This window comes from Pezoporus flaviventris, unplaced genomic scaffold, assembly GCF_033815535.1.
Source record: "Pezoporus flaviventris isolate CSIRO_AGI_PZ_B2104156 unplaced genomic scaffold, CSIRO_AGI_Pfla_v1 ptg000007l, whole genome shotgun sequence".
Classification (NCBI taxonomy): domain Eukaryota; kingdom Metazoa; phylum Chordata; class Aves; order Psittaciformes; family Psittacidae; genus Pezoporus; species Pezoporus flaviventris.
Window position 1 is genome coordinate 35,114,028 of NW_026892555.1, and position 15,731 is coordinate 35,129,758.

Consider the following 15,731-nt stretch of genomic DNA (forward strand, 5'->3'; position numbering starts at 1 on the left):
TGAGTGTATACCAACAACAGTACTACTCCTTCAGCATGACACATGTTCATTTTGTGTGCTGGAACAGTGTGGATTTGTAAGCACCTTGTCAATACCTACATTGGCATCATTCACGGAATAATCCTATGGGGATTGTAAATTTAATTACTGTCAGAGTGCTTAGAGGCATTTTTGCACATCAAGTCAAGTCACACAAATAAATACATAAAGCAAACTTTGGACTAGCAGGGAAAAAGCTGATCTCGAATGTGCTGCACAGTCGTGATATGGAGTCAGGGGAAATCCAGGCTGAGATAGTTGTATCCTAGGCAGTGTTCAAGGCCAGGTTGGATGGGGTTTTGAGCAGCCTGGTCTAGTGGAAGGGGGTTGGGGGTGGGGATGATCTTTAAGGTCCCTTCCAACCCAAACAATTCTGTGATATTATTCTATGATTCTATGATTCTCTTTTCAGTAAAGACACTTTCTAACTACACCATCCCTAAGTTCTGCTATTAGGTGCCTGCCAGCTACCCAGTCCCTACCCACAGATTCAGGTGAGGGAGTAGATAAAGCCCAGCCACATCAGCAGCCACATCAGCAGCCACATCAGTTTCTGACTGCTCTACTACAGGGCAGTTTTGCTAAATTGCAGGAATAAAGTATACATAGCTGCTATTAAATAGGTTTGGTCTGGAAGGGGAGTTCTGACTGGCTGAGAGAAAAGGTCAGGAGCAGCTTTCAACAAGACCATCCATCCAAGTGGATGTTTGACAGACCTTAGAGTACCTCTGGGAGGGTTTACATGGCTTTTGGAGGAGAACTTCCCCTGGGGTCCTTGTTTTGTTTTTCTTGCAGTGGCAAAGGACAGTCTTTGCATCATTCTGCCCACTACATTTTTCCTCAGTTATACTGAAAGCCCTTCTTAAATTGACACCATGGCCTTTTTCTCCTTGATGATTTTTTCATACTCAGTTTAGCAGCTGGTAGTAGGGAGATGTCAAAGATCAGAGCAAATGCATGAATTTTACCTTCTGTTCTGACTGTAGGGTTTATCCTCTTAGCATTGGCCTGTGTGGGACACCAAAGAGGTGGTAAGATTATCCATTGACTTGTGAGTTTATGTGCTTTTTTCTATACCAGTATTCTGCTGCGGTTTAGTTAGTTATAAATCATGACTAGCTTTACTATGTTAATATTAAAACAGCACTTTGAACAAGCAAACCTTTGTATCAGCACTTCTAGACTACTGTATAAAGCAATATCAAAAGTGACACCAGATAAATATTTGTTCCTATGCTCTTTTCTAAACGTCTTTGCTATCTTCTGTGGACTCAGGGATCTTGACTAAGAACTTTACTCAAAAAAATAGAGGCATTTGTTAATGTTCAAAGTTAGGGCTGCATGACTAATTGATATCTGTCAAAATGGAGAACATATTCTGTTCAGATTGAGTCATGTGTAATGGAGATGGTGGGTCAGCTTTAACCCCTTCAAAGTGATTTTGAAGCCCACATTTCTCAGTGTCTCAGAGAGTGGTTTGATCCATGGATTTTGCAAGGTGGAGGGGCAGGCAGGAGAAAGCAGGAAGAGAAAGGTTCTTAGTCACTCTTGTTACTGTTATCCTGCTGTGTACAAATCACCCATGCATGGATGAGACAAACCCAGATGACCTGTCACCCTGTTGGGACAACCTTCTGCTTGACTGCTCACCATGGGAATTTCTTGGCAATCAGGCTGCTACAGTCTCTGTCTCTCTAAACACTTACTGCAAAACAGACCAACCTGAAAAGGACAAACAATGTGAATACCCCTTGCCTACTTTTTAAGACATTTGGGAACAGTGCAGTTGAAGGATATTCATCTTGTTCACTACTGGCTTTATTCAGGGTGGGGATTTCAAGCAAAGCTCCACTGTTTCCCAGTGGGCACCCCAGCTACCTCCAGCAGACTACTTTTAGGTGGGACAGTCTCAGCTGAGAACTGTATAGGACACAGAGCGAACATACGCAGGAAGTGGCTAATGTGCCTCATGTTTAAGCTCATCAGGAAGGAGGAAAGTGTAGGACTATTTTTCCCCTCAAAAAAAGGTAATAGTACGCAATTAAGTCATTAGGACTTGTCATCTATTCCTTTCATAGGAAGTCTCATATTTAGGATGCTCTCCAGATTCACCTCTGTCAGACAAAGGAGATAACTAACTGCGCTCATGTCTTCCACGTACAGAGAAAAAAGAATCTCCTCTAGAGATCCCATTCTAAGTGATTAAAGACTGGTGCGCAAGCACTGTTAATAATTTGAATTTTTTAAATGTTGGGATTGTTGACCTTTTCCTTCCCAGAAAATCCAGCCCCCACTGTACTGCATGCTCTCTGAGAGGTCTCATAGGCTTCTTCCAGAAGACTTGGAAGGGAGCACCACAGTATAGTATGAAATGGGAGAAGTCCAATAGACGATGAGATCAAGAGTCTTTCCATCTGTTTTGATGGAGTTTGGATCAAGCTTCATGATAAGTGATGATCATTTGTCACATTTATGAACGTTTCACTTGCTTTATGCCTTAAAGAAATATGCTTAAACCCTGGTTGTTATACAGTGTTAAAAGTATACTGAATTTAATGGGCCTCATTTTCTTCTCTGCTAGCATAAATTCTTGCTGGTTGTAAACCTAGTAATATCATTGGTACTATACACATACCTCACTGAGACAAAAGAATGCTGAATGAGCCTTACGGACTGATTTATATTAGCTGAGGACAAAACTGGTGTGCTTTACTTTAACAGTGGCACAGAAGTTCCACTTGTCTTCAATTAATAAGTCACTTGCATTCAAACGTTCATCAGAAGAAGCCCTGGATGACTCTTTTAGTAAATCTATTATCATTTCTACATCTTAGATACATAAACATTTGATGATATATACTCTTCTGGCAATTAACTGTTAATACACATAATGCTAGTGTAATTAGAAAGAATTAATAAAATTGCCATCATATTTCAGGGATAAGCCAGTTTGTTTTCCTTTTTCATCATATACTAGTCCAATATTTTTGCTATCTTTTTTCAGGTTATCTCTTTGTTTTACATTTCTGCTATATATTCAGGAGCATCAGAACAGACAAGGCATAAAACTTAACATTTTACTTACATTTATTTAAATAAAGAGAAATGATAAATATTTATCGGTATATTTCAGTATCTTTCCAAGCACAAATGTAGCAGTCTTTTTTTTAAAGGACAAAGTAGTGAAATACTTGTAAAATTGTTTTGGTGCTGCTGGCCTAAATAATTCGCTTTGCTTTACTTTTCTGTTGCTGCCTTTGTTTTCCTTCTCCTTGTTTTCCCTCCATGATTTAGTAGCTCCATATTTAGTATTCTCCATGGCAGTCCCCAAATACAGTGTTTTAGAGTAAGATCCCCAGAAGATGTGGGCATTTTCAGACTCAGCATCTTGGGACTGACAGGCAGCATCAGCAAAAGTCTGTATGCTTGACCTTAGGGGCACTTGGTTTGAATCTTGAATGTATTATTGGAGTAATAGTCTGTAAGGACAAATTTAAGAGGGGTAGTAGTGAAGAATTAATAGGCACACTATAAGATCTGGGCCAGTAGGATTGTAGGAAACTTCATCTTGATCTGACTCATAAATGCCAGCAGGATAAGTGAGATTTCCTGACAAGAGGTCAAGAAATATGATCTCAAAAGCCTTCCATTGACTTGCAGTTTCCAAATGGCAATCAAAGTCGCTGTACTGGCTTTCTTTGCAAAACCTGATTTCCTGTAATTTCTTTTGCAAGCTTTGAAAACTCTCAGTATTTGGAATAATTTTAACTGAGCATTCCAGTATCAGCCTGCACACACCAGCAGAAACTAGAACCTGTGAACAAAGGAGTGAGGGTCTGATGTTCAATGAGGCAAAAGGTTTTGGAAAGTTTGCTTTTCTCCTTGTACCCTTTGAAGAAGTCAGTGGGGACTTTCCTGACCATTGCATGTTTTTACTCTGACCAGGGAGCACACAAGCAACCTGAAGAAGCTGCAGATTTATTTTTTATGGAGTGCTATGTGTTGGGAGTTTATAAATAAAATACTGTTGTTTGAATATCTTGAAGCGTTCCTGAACATCATGATAATGCGTGAGAAATGTGAAACTGGGTTTGAATGACAGCTCAACTTGGGAGGGAGCCCTGGGTGATTTGTTAACTTCAGGACATGCAGAGTCATCTGCTTGATTTACTCAGAATTTCTTCTGGTATAAGTGGGAACAAAATCTCACTTCATACTTAAAAGGCAGATTAGTGCTGAAGGTACCCAATGAATCTCAGAAACTCTGTGTTTGGGTTGGGAGCAAAGTAGTATGGTCTTGCCCGAACTCCCAACACAGATCAGTTCTTCACACCTTGACATCAGCCTTAGATGGGAAAAACAAAACAGTTTGATCTCTGGAAGGTATTACAATGTTTTTAAAGTAAAGGTCACTGATTTGATTTATTTCTGTTGGGTACTGAGTGCCTTCTCTTCCAGAAGTGGGTACTGCAAAAGTCAGCTTGAGTGTTTCAGGTATAGATATGGTGCATCCTTCTGGGAAAGGTTAGAGCTCCTCTTCTTGAAAGGAGCCAAGGCACGAAAAAGGTTTCTATTAAGACTTATTCTGCCGTGTTAGGCCTAAACTTCGAGCAGACTATTTTTACATGTAAACAGAAAGTTTTTCTTACAGGAAAATTCTCAGTCTTTCAGGTATGTCAGTGGTTACTCTGGAAAGTCATAACCCCAGTACTGCCATTTTGTAACATCAAAAATAATGAGCAATATTAAAATGGTAAACTGGAAATGTGCCCATGATTTGGTATATGAAGAGGCAAAATTTATGAGACTGTGACACAGAGTTGGAAAAATCAGTTCAAGAGAAGTGTATCTGGAAACCTGTAATATGTGCTTTTTCATGTATAGCATAAGAAATCTTGCATGCAGCACACAGAACTGAGCATTGTGAGCTGGTTGCTGTTAACTAGATATCTATGCTAAATGCATACAGTATTTAAGGTCAAATTTAAAATCTGTCAGGCACATAATTTATAGCCATGCCCCAGCAGATTTTGAGCACATCAGACTTCATTTCTTGGGTAACTGTGGAGTCTATGGCAAATCCAAGAATAATTTCAGGAATAGGGTGAAAGGTTCCAACTCCCTCTCACTTGTGTAGATATTTACATCAGACAGAATATATATATATATATATATATATATATACACACAGAAAATGCTAACAGATCAGAGTAGTAACGACACGTTGTCTCTGATGTATATTACCAAAATTTTACTGTGTTGTCTCTCGCTTGGTTTCTCTTAGCTGGAGCCTTGGTGCTGGCGCTGTAGTCTGTTGTCATCGTCCACCATTAAGGAGTAAAATGAAATGTTATTAAAAAAAAGTGTTAATAAAATTAAATGTTATCGCTGACAGGATCGTTGAGACAAAGAATCCAGCTTTGCTCTGTTTGCTTTGGATTCAAACACACCATTTCTGGCAATACGAACCATAGAGGGTCTACGGTTTGCTGATGATCAGGGTGTGCCAAGACCAATCAAGAACCAGACCGGTTATGACTTTTAACTGGAAGAAGAACAAAACAAGCTCGTCCCTGCCTGCAGAAATCCATGCAGGCATATTTGGCTGTTTGATGATGTGCCTCTTGTCTCTGTGGAGCTGATTTCATTAAAGTTGAACTTCCTCTTTGTCATTTCATTCTTTTTTCTTCAGATTAATACTCTCTCAATGAATGATGCCCAGAGCTGCTATCAAAGTACAAGATTCATTCTGGTGAGAAATCATCCATCTTAGAGAACTCTTGAGCCATCCCAGTAGAGTTACAGTGATGAGATTATTCTAGCATAGTTACAGTTGGGCTGATAGAGAAGTGCAAGTAACTGGAGAGTTTGTAATGAATCTGGAACAGAATCTGACCACCTTGAGTAAGGCCAACCTGCATCTGGGTAATTTACATCACTTAATAGGTGTCCCACAATTCACTGGTGATCTCTTCAAACTGCCAAAATCTTTGGGCATCACTTGAAGTTGTGCTGAAGGATTGGTTTAAGATAAAGATCTTTCCACGTACTTGACACTCAGTGGGCAGAATTGGCTGAGAACTGCAGTAACAACTTAAGTGACTTCAAGTGAGGTAAATACTAAATATAAATTTCCAGTTTGACACAGAATCCTCTGACAGCACCATAATCTCAGATCCTTTTATCATGCATGATTATAAGCAGTCATTGGCACGAGGGACCTATCTGTCACATTTATAGTTAGAAGCAGTGGAGGCAGCTGACATCTGACAGGGATGAGGCAGACCCGACAGGCACCCTCATCTTGGCTTGCTTCTCCTTTTCCTTTCGTTCCTGTCTTTCAAAGGCTGGTATGACATCTCCTGTCTGTGGCACAAGCTCTGCCTGCCTGCGTCTCACTGCCACTGGAGGGAAATGTGCCATTATGGGATAATTTCACTACATGGCTACTGTCCTGATGCCATCAGGGTGTGAGTCTATGGGCAAATAATTTCTCAGAGAGCAGAAACCCATTTCAGACAAGGCATGTGCACATTCTGTTTCCTCATGATCAGGGACAACTCTGCCTGGGTACTCTTTAGGAACGCAGCAGTGGTAGATCCTTCCTGAATATGGGCTTGGTAATATGGATTGCTGAGGCCCTGTGAATTTAGCAGCTCTGGAATGTGATGAATATTTCTAGACCAAGCTGGGTGCCAGATCTCTGCCATGAGGAACATGCAGTCTATAAGCTGGTTAGCTCTATAGGAGTCAGTCCTATATTATCAGAGAAGAAGATGAATAACTAAATAGTGACTAAAGAAGTGCTTTAAACTCTGCTTCTTTTTCATTCATTGAAGAAGATAATGTCTGCCTGCCCATTTCCTGGCAAAGCTCACCTCTTTCCTCACACTTGCTTATTGCTGGAAGCTATCACCTTAGTGTAAGTCATTGGCCATCCACACCCAGTCTATGGTGATTCACGCCCTTTCCATCAGCAAATGGAGAAAAGAATCCATTCAGAAGCTGGTGGTATCTTATCCCCTGAACACAATTAATATGATTATAATAGTGTCACGGTTTTGTCCTAGCAGCCAAGCAGCCACTTGCTCACTTGCCCTCCCTGGAGAATCAGAAAAAAAGGCAAAACCCTGTGGATTGAGATAACAAAAGTTTAATAATTGGAATAAAGATAACTATACTAGTACTACTGATGGAAATAAAAAGACAGAAAGAGGAATAAAACCCCAGAAACACAAGTGATGCACAATACAATTGCTCACTACCTGGCTGACTGATGCTTAGCCAGACCCGAGCACCTTCCAACCAGCTCCCCTGTGGTTTGTATACTGAGCATGATGTTCTATGGAAAGGAATATCCTTTTGGCTAGTTTAGGTCAGGTGCCCTGGCTGTGGTCCCTCCCAGCTTCTTGTACAGCTCTTCACTGTCAGAACATGAGAGACTGAAATGTCCTTGATCTTGATAAGTGCTACTGAGCAACATCTGAAACATTGGTGTGTTATCAGCGTCATTGTCAGACTAAAGCTGAAACACAACACCGTACCCGCTACTAGGAATAAGATTTCCCAGCCAAACCAGGACAAATAGCTCCAAACTTTGCTCAAAATATGTATTAAACAGTCCATAAAATAGCTTCTACAAACCTAAGGGGTACAGTCAGCAGTGGATGAATGAATGCCCAGATCAATATTTGTCTTATTTCTAGGATGTCCCTTCATTTTTGCTAAAACTTGCTGTGAAAAGACTAGGAATTTCTAACAGTTTATTTCACTGTATTAGACTGGTGCTCTCTAAAGCTGAGAATTGTTAATAAAATTTGCCTTTGTTACCTAACAGGCAATATCTTTCTTATCCTTCTGAACTGCTATACCACACCTATAACACGTTTGTTATAAATCTAAAATAACACCACCATTGAAATCAGTGGCAGAATTTGGCCTTTCACCATTTTGTGAGTTTTAAAAACAGCAAGGCAGCAAGGAATTCAAAGGAAATCTGTTGTCTCAACTTTAGTAGAGGAACTTCATCTATCAGGCAGCTGCTGTAGTCTACCTGCAGTTGATTGATGCTAGCTTAATAATGATGATCGATTAGATCATCAGTGTCATCCTTAGAAAGAATGTACTTTAGCTAATGACATCAGTTGACTAATAGATTCCTGTTTAAATGTCAAGGGGCCAGAGAAAGACACTCTGCTAAGTACTTACATTATACCTATTGAAAAAACCCGCATCAAGTCTACCTTACACAGGACTTTTGTGCCAGTTATAAGCGTTCTATTTCCTCTACTATGGACAAGCAAATTTGCTACAAGTTGCACACTGTGAAGATGAGAGTTGCTCTGTTTATCTTCAAAGCTTGTCTCAGTATTTCTAGAAATCACAAGGTATAAACCACTAAGCTGTTACCTGAATGTTCCTTTCCCTGCCATCGTTACAGAGGGCACATGAAACCGGAGTTGAACACGACTCTTTTGTCCGCTGTGATGTCAGAAGAAAAAATGGTTTGGATTGGATTTGTTCGCTTTTAGAGACACTCAAATTCCCTTATTTTAGTTATATGCACTTCCTATGAACATCTTGAGAATATCTTTCATCATTGCTGAAAAGAAACTGCATTTCACTTTCCCATCAAGCCGAAGATTCCAAATGATTTTTACATTAACATTATGCATAAGTTAATGACTACAGTTAGCTGTGTTATGCTATGAAATTTTCAAACATAATATTAAATTGACTTATAAATTAGCATTCAAAGAAATACTTGCTTAATGCAGACCTAGAGTAGGCAAATATGAATGGGAATACCATTCTATTACTACCTTATTTATGGATTCCTTACGGAGAGGTACAATTTATAACAAGATATGAGTAACATATTCAGCTAATATAAGGAGGTGGCTGAATGAGGAGCATGCTATTCTATGTGCAGATGTGTAACTGCACAGCGGAAGATAATTTTTTACTTTGAACTTGGATCAAAACTCACAGAACTGTGGGCAGACCATTTTATTCTGATAGTATGTCTAAAAGCTTTCTTACTCTTAAGTTTTATTACCAGACAGATTGATTTTATTCCTTTTCAGAAAATCACTGCCAGTGTAAAAATAAGGTGTGAAGCTGATTAGGGCAGCACTACAGAACATGAATAGATTTCTTTGTTCACAAACATGTATGCATTAAATCCAGCTGCCTACCCAGCAGCAGTTGTATTTTTAGAACTGGAGTTTGAATGTGCTTAAGTAAATGTATTATTTTCATGGCTCTGTCTCACTGTTAAGTCAAAAAACTTCATGGACAGTTGATTATAGGTGCTGCCTGAGCAAAACAAATAAACCAAAATTACTGAGCGGGGATGTCTTCTTAGACACCATCACAAATTTGATTGCTGCTGATACTCAGTTCACTTGAACAAGTTTCTTCTGGAGAAAGCTGATCAGCAGGCTTCTGACCAGTCTGCTGCAGGCAGCATTAAGGAAAAAGTGAATTAGCAGTGCTGATCCCCAGAGCCAGAAGAGAGGTTCTACCTGAAGGATAATCTTTAGCTGCCACTGAGCTCTCAGGGAAGTGGAGCGGAGTGAGAGCTTTGCGGAGGAGAGGCACTCTTCTTGTCAATCACTGTCCTGAGCAGGGGAGGATGGAAGCAAGGGAAATAGATATGCAGGACAATATTTCATCATTCCAGCAAAAATCAGGAAGCTGAAACACAGAGGCTAGTGTGGGCATTCACAGCACTTAATTTTACATGTCCACCATAAGCGGCTAAGGTTTTTCAATGCAGGCTCACCCCCAAAAGATTTTTATTGAACTGAAATCTCACTGGCAATGGGCAGAATCTGCTACATTCAGAATTTATACCAGGTTTTTTTCAACTACCATCTTTGTCCCTCAACCATGTCACCTTGCTCTGTCAGCAATGGCAGGTTATTCACAATGAATGAACATCAAAGACTGGTGCTAACTTTCCTTTCTTTGCATAATACTACCTCACTGCTGGGAAGGCAAAGACAAAGGCAATACAGAGGCTAACACAGCCACGACCTTCCTGGATGTGGAGAAAGATTTTGTTTGCTCTTCTCAGTGTGCAACGTAACCTTGCCAAGCTTTTCAGTGCTATCCACTCTTTGGTACTCTGATCTGCTCCCTCAGCTACCTGTGTGAGTGCTCCGCCAGACCACCCCAGTGAAAATGAGTAAAATAAATCTGAATCTGCTGTTTAAATTAGTTTGCTTAAATTGACCTGGCTCACAAAGGTAGCTTAGGGTGCAGCAATAGAGAAGCCAGGTCTGTAAGCTGGGGGGTCATGGGGGTAGCTGTACCCATGGCAGTAGGCAGTAAGGCGCTATGTGTCTGTGGCTCCAGCATGCCCCCATGCGCAGACACGCTGTGCTTCTTTACAGAGGAGAGTTGCAGGTCTGTAAATAAACTTCATGGTAGGCTGGAAGGGTCCTGGACTTTATGATAAAAATGACATGACATATCTTTCATATGTGTCTGGCTTCAGGGCATATTGAACTGGGACTAAACCCCAGCTCCTTGTGATTCAAAGATGCTGAGGTGCTCCACAACATGCAGCTGCTGGATTAAACAGCTGTGTACTCCGTGCTGCTCAGTGTCTGCTGTGAGCTCAGGGTACCTGACAGAGTTCAGACAGAGGATAAAATCCTGCTATGAAGGTAACAGCTCAATAAATGACATGAGCTTGAAATCCAACCAGATATTGCTGCAGAAGTGATAACAATGTGGTTCAAAAGAAACAGCACAGTGCTGTTGTCTTTGAAATTCAGGATGAGGGGAAGCATTCATTTTCTCATTGCACGTTGCACAGTTTGCTCATTTCACCTTTATCTTACCTAGAGAATAAAAATGCATCGAAAATGTATTTTAGCAAGAAGAAAAACAACTTGAAAAGAACATTTCTATCACTATCTATCTGTTAATTTAAGTCTTGAGAGGAGAATCATATATTGCAAACACAAAACCAGACCTAAAAATGTATGAAGAAGAATTTGGCATTTTTAGAAGGATTTTTTTATTTGTTATCATTTCTTTTCACAGGATGAAAAATTAACTCTTTTAACAGTGGATTTTGAAAAGCATCTTTTTAAATTTTATGCCCAATAACATCATGCTGTGAGTCATGGAGTTGTATAGGTCACATCAGACTTCTTTCTTTAAGGACAACATGATGTCACATACACAGCCCAGTGCAATGTGTCAGAGCACATGAGAGGTCATGCCTGAAATGTGACAAAAACAGTACTCAAATTCACTTAAAATCTAAGGACAAACAGGAAAGTGCTAGATAAAGCTGTCTCATGATGTTAATAGTATTAACTTTTATGCTTTTCTACAGCACCTTTAATCCCCAAATGTGACCACGTCTGGAACAAAGAAGTAATTTCCTATTTTAAGTATGGTTTAACAGGATTTCCCCCTCCACCCCCAAGAAATGATAACTGAAATTGACTCTCTTGCTTTTAGTGACCTACCTAGGCTAAAACAAAAATTTGTGAGATACTGAGACCCTTGGGTTTATTGTTTTGATTTAACTTGATGTGGCACTGTTGTACAGTTTTGCTTCCAGTAATAACATGAAAAGAAAGGTACCAGTTATGAATGTGTCTCCTTGGAGATGTTCAAAAGCTAGATGGACATATTCCTGGGCAACCATCTTCAGGTGGCCCTTCCTGAGCAGGGATGTTGGACCAGAGACCTCCAGACATCCCTTCCAACCTTGACCATTCTGTGATCCTGTGAAATCAGCAGTAGAACATTGATGCACAGCTACAAACACCTCCTGAATGCATGACTAGACACCTTTATTCCTTAGGTTTAGACTCTTTTTGATGACCACCAGTCCTATGCAATGCTTGGATCAGTCAAATACCTGTTACTGTGGCTTCCCAAATGCTTTGAGTAATGTTTTTGTAATCAGCTTTCAGGCTGAATTTGTAGAGAGTAGCACCAATGACAAGGAAGAGGTTTTGGTTAAAATAGATTGACAATTACAGTATTATTCTCCATCTGAAGTTATGAACACATGTATATACATGCATTTCATGAATTAATAAAAATGTGGTGTTTATCCTTTTGAACATAGACCCGTAGTTCTCCCTAATGCATTTTATGAAAGTGGCAACAGTCATCAAGTCAGTGAGAGTTTATGCTTAATATTTAATCCCAAAGTCTCTTACAAAAGAGAGGAATCCATTTTACAATATCACATTCCGATAAATCTTTGGCCAGATCTGCACGAAAGTCTGGACAGCATTTGTCTTTGCTTGAGTCCAGACCTGCCCTGATGCATGCTACAGATCAGTTTCTGTATGCAGCAATTAACTCTTTCTAATTACTCATCTATAAATGATTGCAGCTCTTTGTTGTCTCAGTTGTGTTGCACTGGTGCAATATTTTTTCCCTCTTTATTGCACTGTGACAACAAAAATTATGTACTGTGTCCATGCTGTGAATCTATCAAATAATGGATTTATCCTGCATTATTGCCTTTATATAAAAAATAATCAGCCAGGATTTCTAAATATTCGTTAACACAGCAACCATTAATGGGAATAGTCGTCGGATGAAAATGATCTCTAAATTCTGAGCTTATTAACATTTAGCAACCTCTTTGGAGTAATTGTCCTTTCCCTATTGAAAATCTTCACTGTTTGGTAAAAGTGCCAGGTTTTTTGAAGTGTGGGACCAAAATTCATTTGATCTCCTTGGTAAAAAAAAATATTTTAATTTCCTGACTCTTCTGTGAGAACAAATGTGGTTAAAAAGGGCTGATTGCTCTTTTCTAATACTGCCATTGGAGTTAGGTTCTGGGAGATAGCTGCAAGTCATCATTTCTTCTAAGCTCTTCTAAAATGTCACTCTTGACATATACTGTATATACATTGCAAAGTGTGCCCAGATCCCAGATCCAGGCTTGGATCCAAACCTCTGGTCTGGCCAAGTTCTTGGTTTTTATTGCATACAATCCACGCACGTGTCTTTGCTTCTATTCTGGTGCGTCAGTTTGGAGAGTTTGGAATTATAGGAATGTGTCCCAGAGTCCTTAATACCCCTGTAAATAAGAACTGCTTGAAGGACTAGCTCTTGGGAGAACCTGTCTGCCCATCAGCTAACTCAGCCTGAACCTGCCTCTGGTGTGCCCCAGGCTGAACTTGGGCAGGCACACGTTTTCCCATGGGAAGTGACTGGCTTTACTTATCTCCCAGTTGCCTCATGCTTGTTGAGACAAGGAGGAGGAGTTCACTGTAATGGCACCCAGGTTTGGTCCAGCTAAATCAGAAAAGGTGCAGAAAGGGAAAGCCAGGACCTGCAGAGGCACAGGGACTGGCGGAGCATGGCACAGCTGCCAGGCAAGGCTGAGAATGAGAGTGAGGGTGACAGTGGGGACCGGTCTCCTCTGTTTAGTGGGCATTGCAAAGCAAGCGTGGCATGCTAAATTAAAACTAAAAAGGTGCTAACGAGTAGACATGTTCATACACCACAGTGAGAAAGCACCTGGGCCCATGCCCAGGGAGCAGCAGCCAAAGCTGTACCCCAATTTATAGGTGAGGAAGGACCAGTGCAGGCACATCTGGGAAAGAGGCAGAGAGCTCTTGGGCTACAGACTGAGTCACCAACAGGTTCCTGTCTTTCCGGTCTGGCCACCACAGGCTTTCCAGTTTTATAAAGACAAGGCACAGGGTCAGGAATGGTTAAATCCCAAGCAAAATACATTCACTCATCTTCAAAGGTATAATATGCTCTGTGAATAACACTCCATCTCAAACCCTTGTTTCAGTTTGTTCTCTGCTCTTATCTATATTCAGAAGAAAGTGGAATCTAGCTCCTTAAAATATTTATAAAGCATTTTGTGCAACTAGTCTAAGTTCTAAATTTAACTTTCCCCCTAAAGCCACAAAACATTCGTGGTATTAAATTCCCTCTTTTTTTCCTATTTGGGAAGGAAAAGAAACTGTTTATTTTTAACAATTCAGTTCAGAGGAAAAATTATAGCATAGTGAATAGCAAGCAAATTAGCAATTCTCTCTATTATCCAAACCAGCAGGCCTTCTATTAACAAGGGCAGTTTGTGGCCCCTGGATTACAAGATCAATCAGGCAGTTCATTTTACTTTAATTTCAGGGAATTAAGTAGTTGTAAATCAGTCAGAAGCTGCATGTAGGACTTTGTATTTACCTGTGCTGAGTTGATCTGTCTGATTTAATACCACTTTCTTACTCCTTCTGTTTTATTTTCTGAACTGGGGATTACTGATTGTATGTAATTTATCCAAGATTAAGGACAACTATTAAAGGCTCTCTCCAGCAAATCCGATGCAGACAACACCTTCACTCTTGCTCTAAGAAATGTGCTTAGACAGCCTGACACTCAGCCAAAGGGATGTTAATGGTGCTTAGGCTGGGAGAGGGAAGCTATTCCACCTACTCTGTTTTGTCTGCAAATTTAATGGCAGACTTGTTTTTTTTTTCATGAGGTGTGTGTGTTGGCAGATAGAGTACCTGGTGGGTTAACCTGAACAAGGCAGCCCAAACGAAACTTAAAATACAGGAATTTAGTTTCATGTCCCCCTTCTGAGGCTGGATTTTGTTCAATTGTAGTAGAAAGCTCTAAGTAGTATGTAGCAGAGGCTACCATTCTACACAAAGTGGGACTGAGGAGGAAACATCCACCTCCATGTTTTATCCTTCTGAAAAAAGACAGATGAGACCTAATTGAGTTCTTCTTTACCTGTAGGTCTTCCTAGGCCATACCTAGGAAGCAGGAAACCTTGCATTTGGTTTCTTCTACGTCACTTGACTACCTATAAACTTCTGCTGCATGTCAGCCTCAAACTTTATAGTCAAAAGCAGTATCACCTATACATGTATATGCACCTCAAACCCTTGTTTTGAGTTGGTGCCATTAAATAGAGTCAGATTCAAACCAGTCAATGCTGAGAAGCTGGGAGTCTGAGCCAGTGAATGGAGAAGCATGGGTAGATGATACTACAGTCATTGGCCTCACCAGCTCTTGCAGCTCTAGAGGGACATGAAGCCCAGCCTGAGATATGCCATGGACTAAATCAGTTTCTTGGAGCCAGAGGCCAGAGCCAGAGTGCAAAGCCATGCTGCTAAGCAATAGCGTAATTGAAGGTCTGTTTTATGACATAGGTGCAAGACCAGAGACCTTCCTCATAAGTTCAAACAGCAGTCAACTGCACTGCTGGATTGCGTCGTTCCGCCTTTGAAGATTAAATTTTAAGTATACTTTTACTGCATGAAGACATACAATCCACCTACTCAAAGAATTAGATGAATCACTCAAAAATTCAGTGCACCAATACATTATTTTTTAAACACAAACAAAATCTGAATTAACTATGCAGCCAGTCAGAAAAGGCTGTGAATGGGCACGTACGTGCTTACAAGCCTTTGGCAGAAAACATTCATCATGAAGAGGATGTCAGTTTAAAAAAAATGAAACAATAGAGCAGTTTCTAGAAAAACTTAACACCAGAAGAGACAGAGTAGATGTATCTCTCCAGGCCAGTTCCTGCCACTGGTTCTGTACTATCAAGGGCAAAACAGGTATGAAGACCTGAAAGCATCTTTAGACCATCTAGCCTTAGACCCTTTTTGCATCATATTATGGAGGTCATTGTCACCTCTAAGTTGAATTCAGTGGCATGTTTC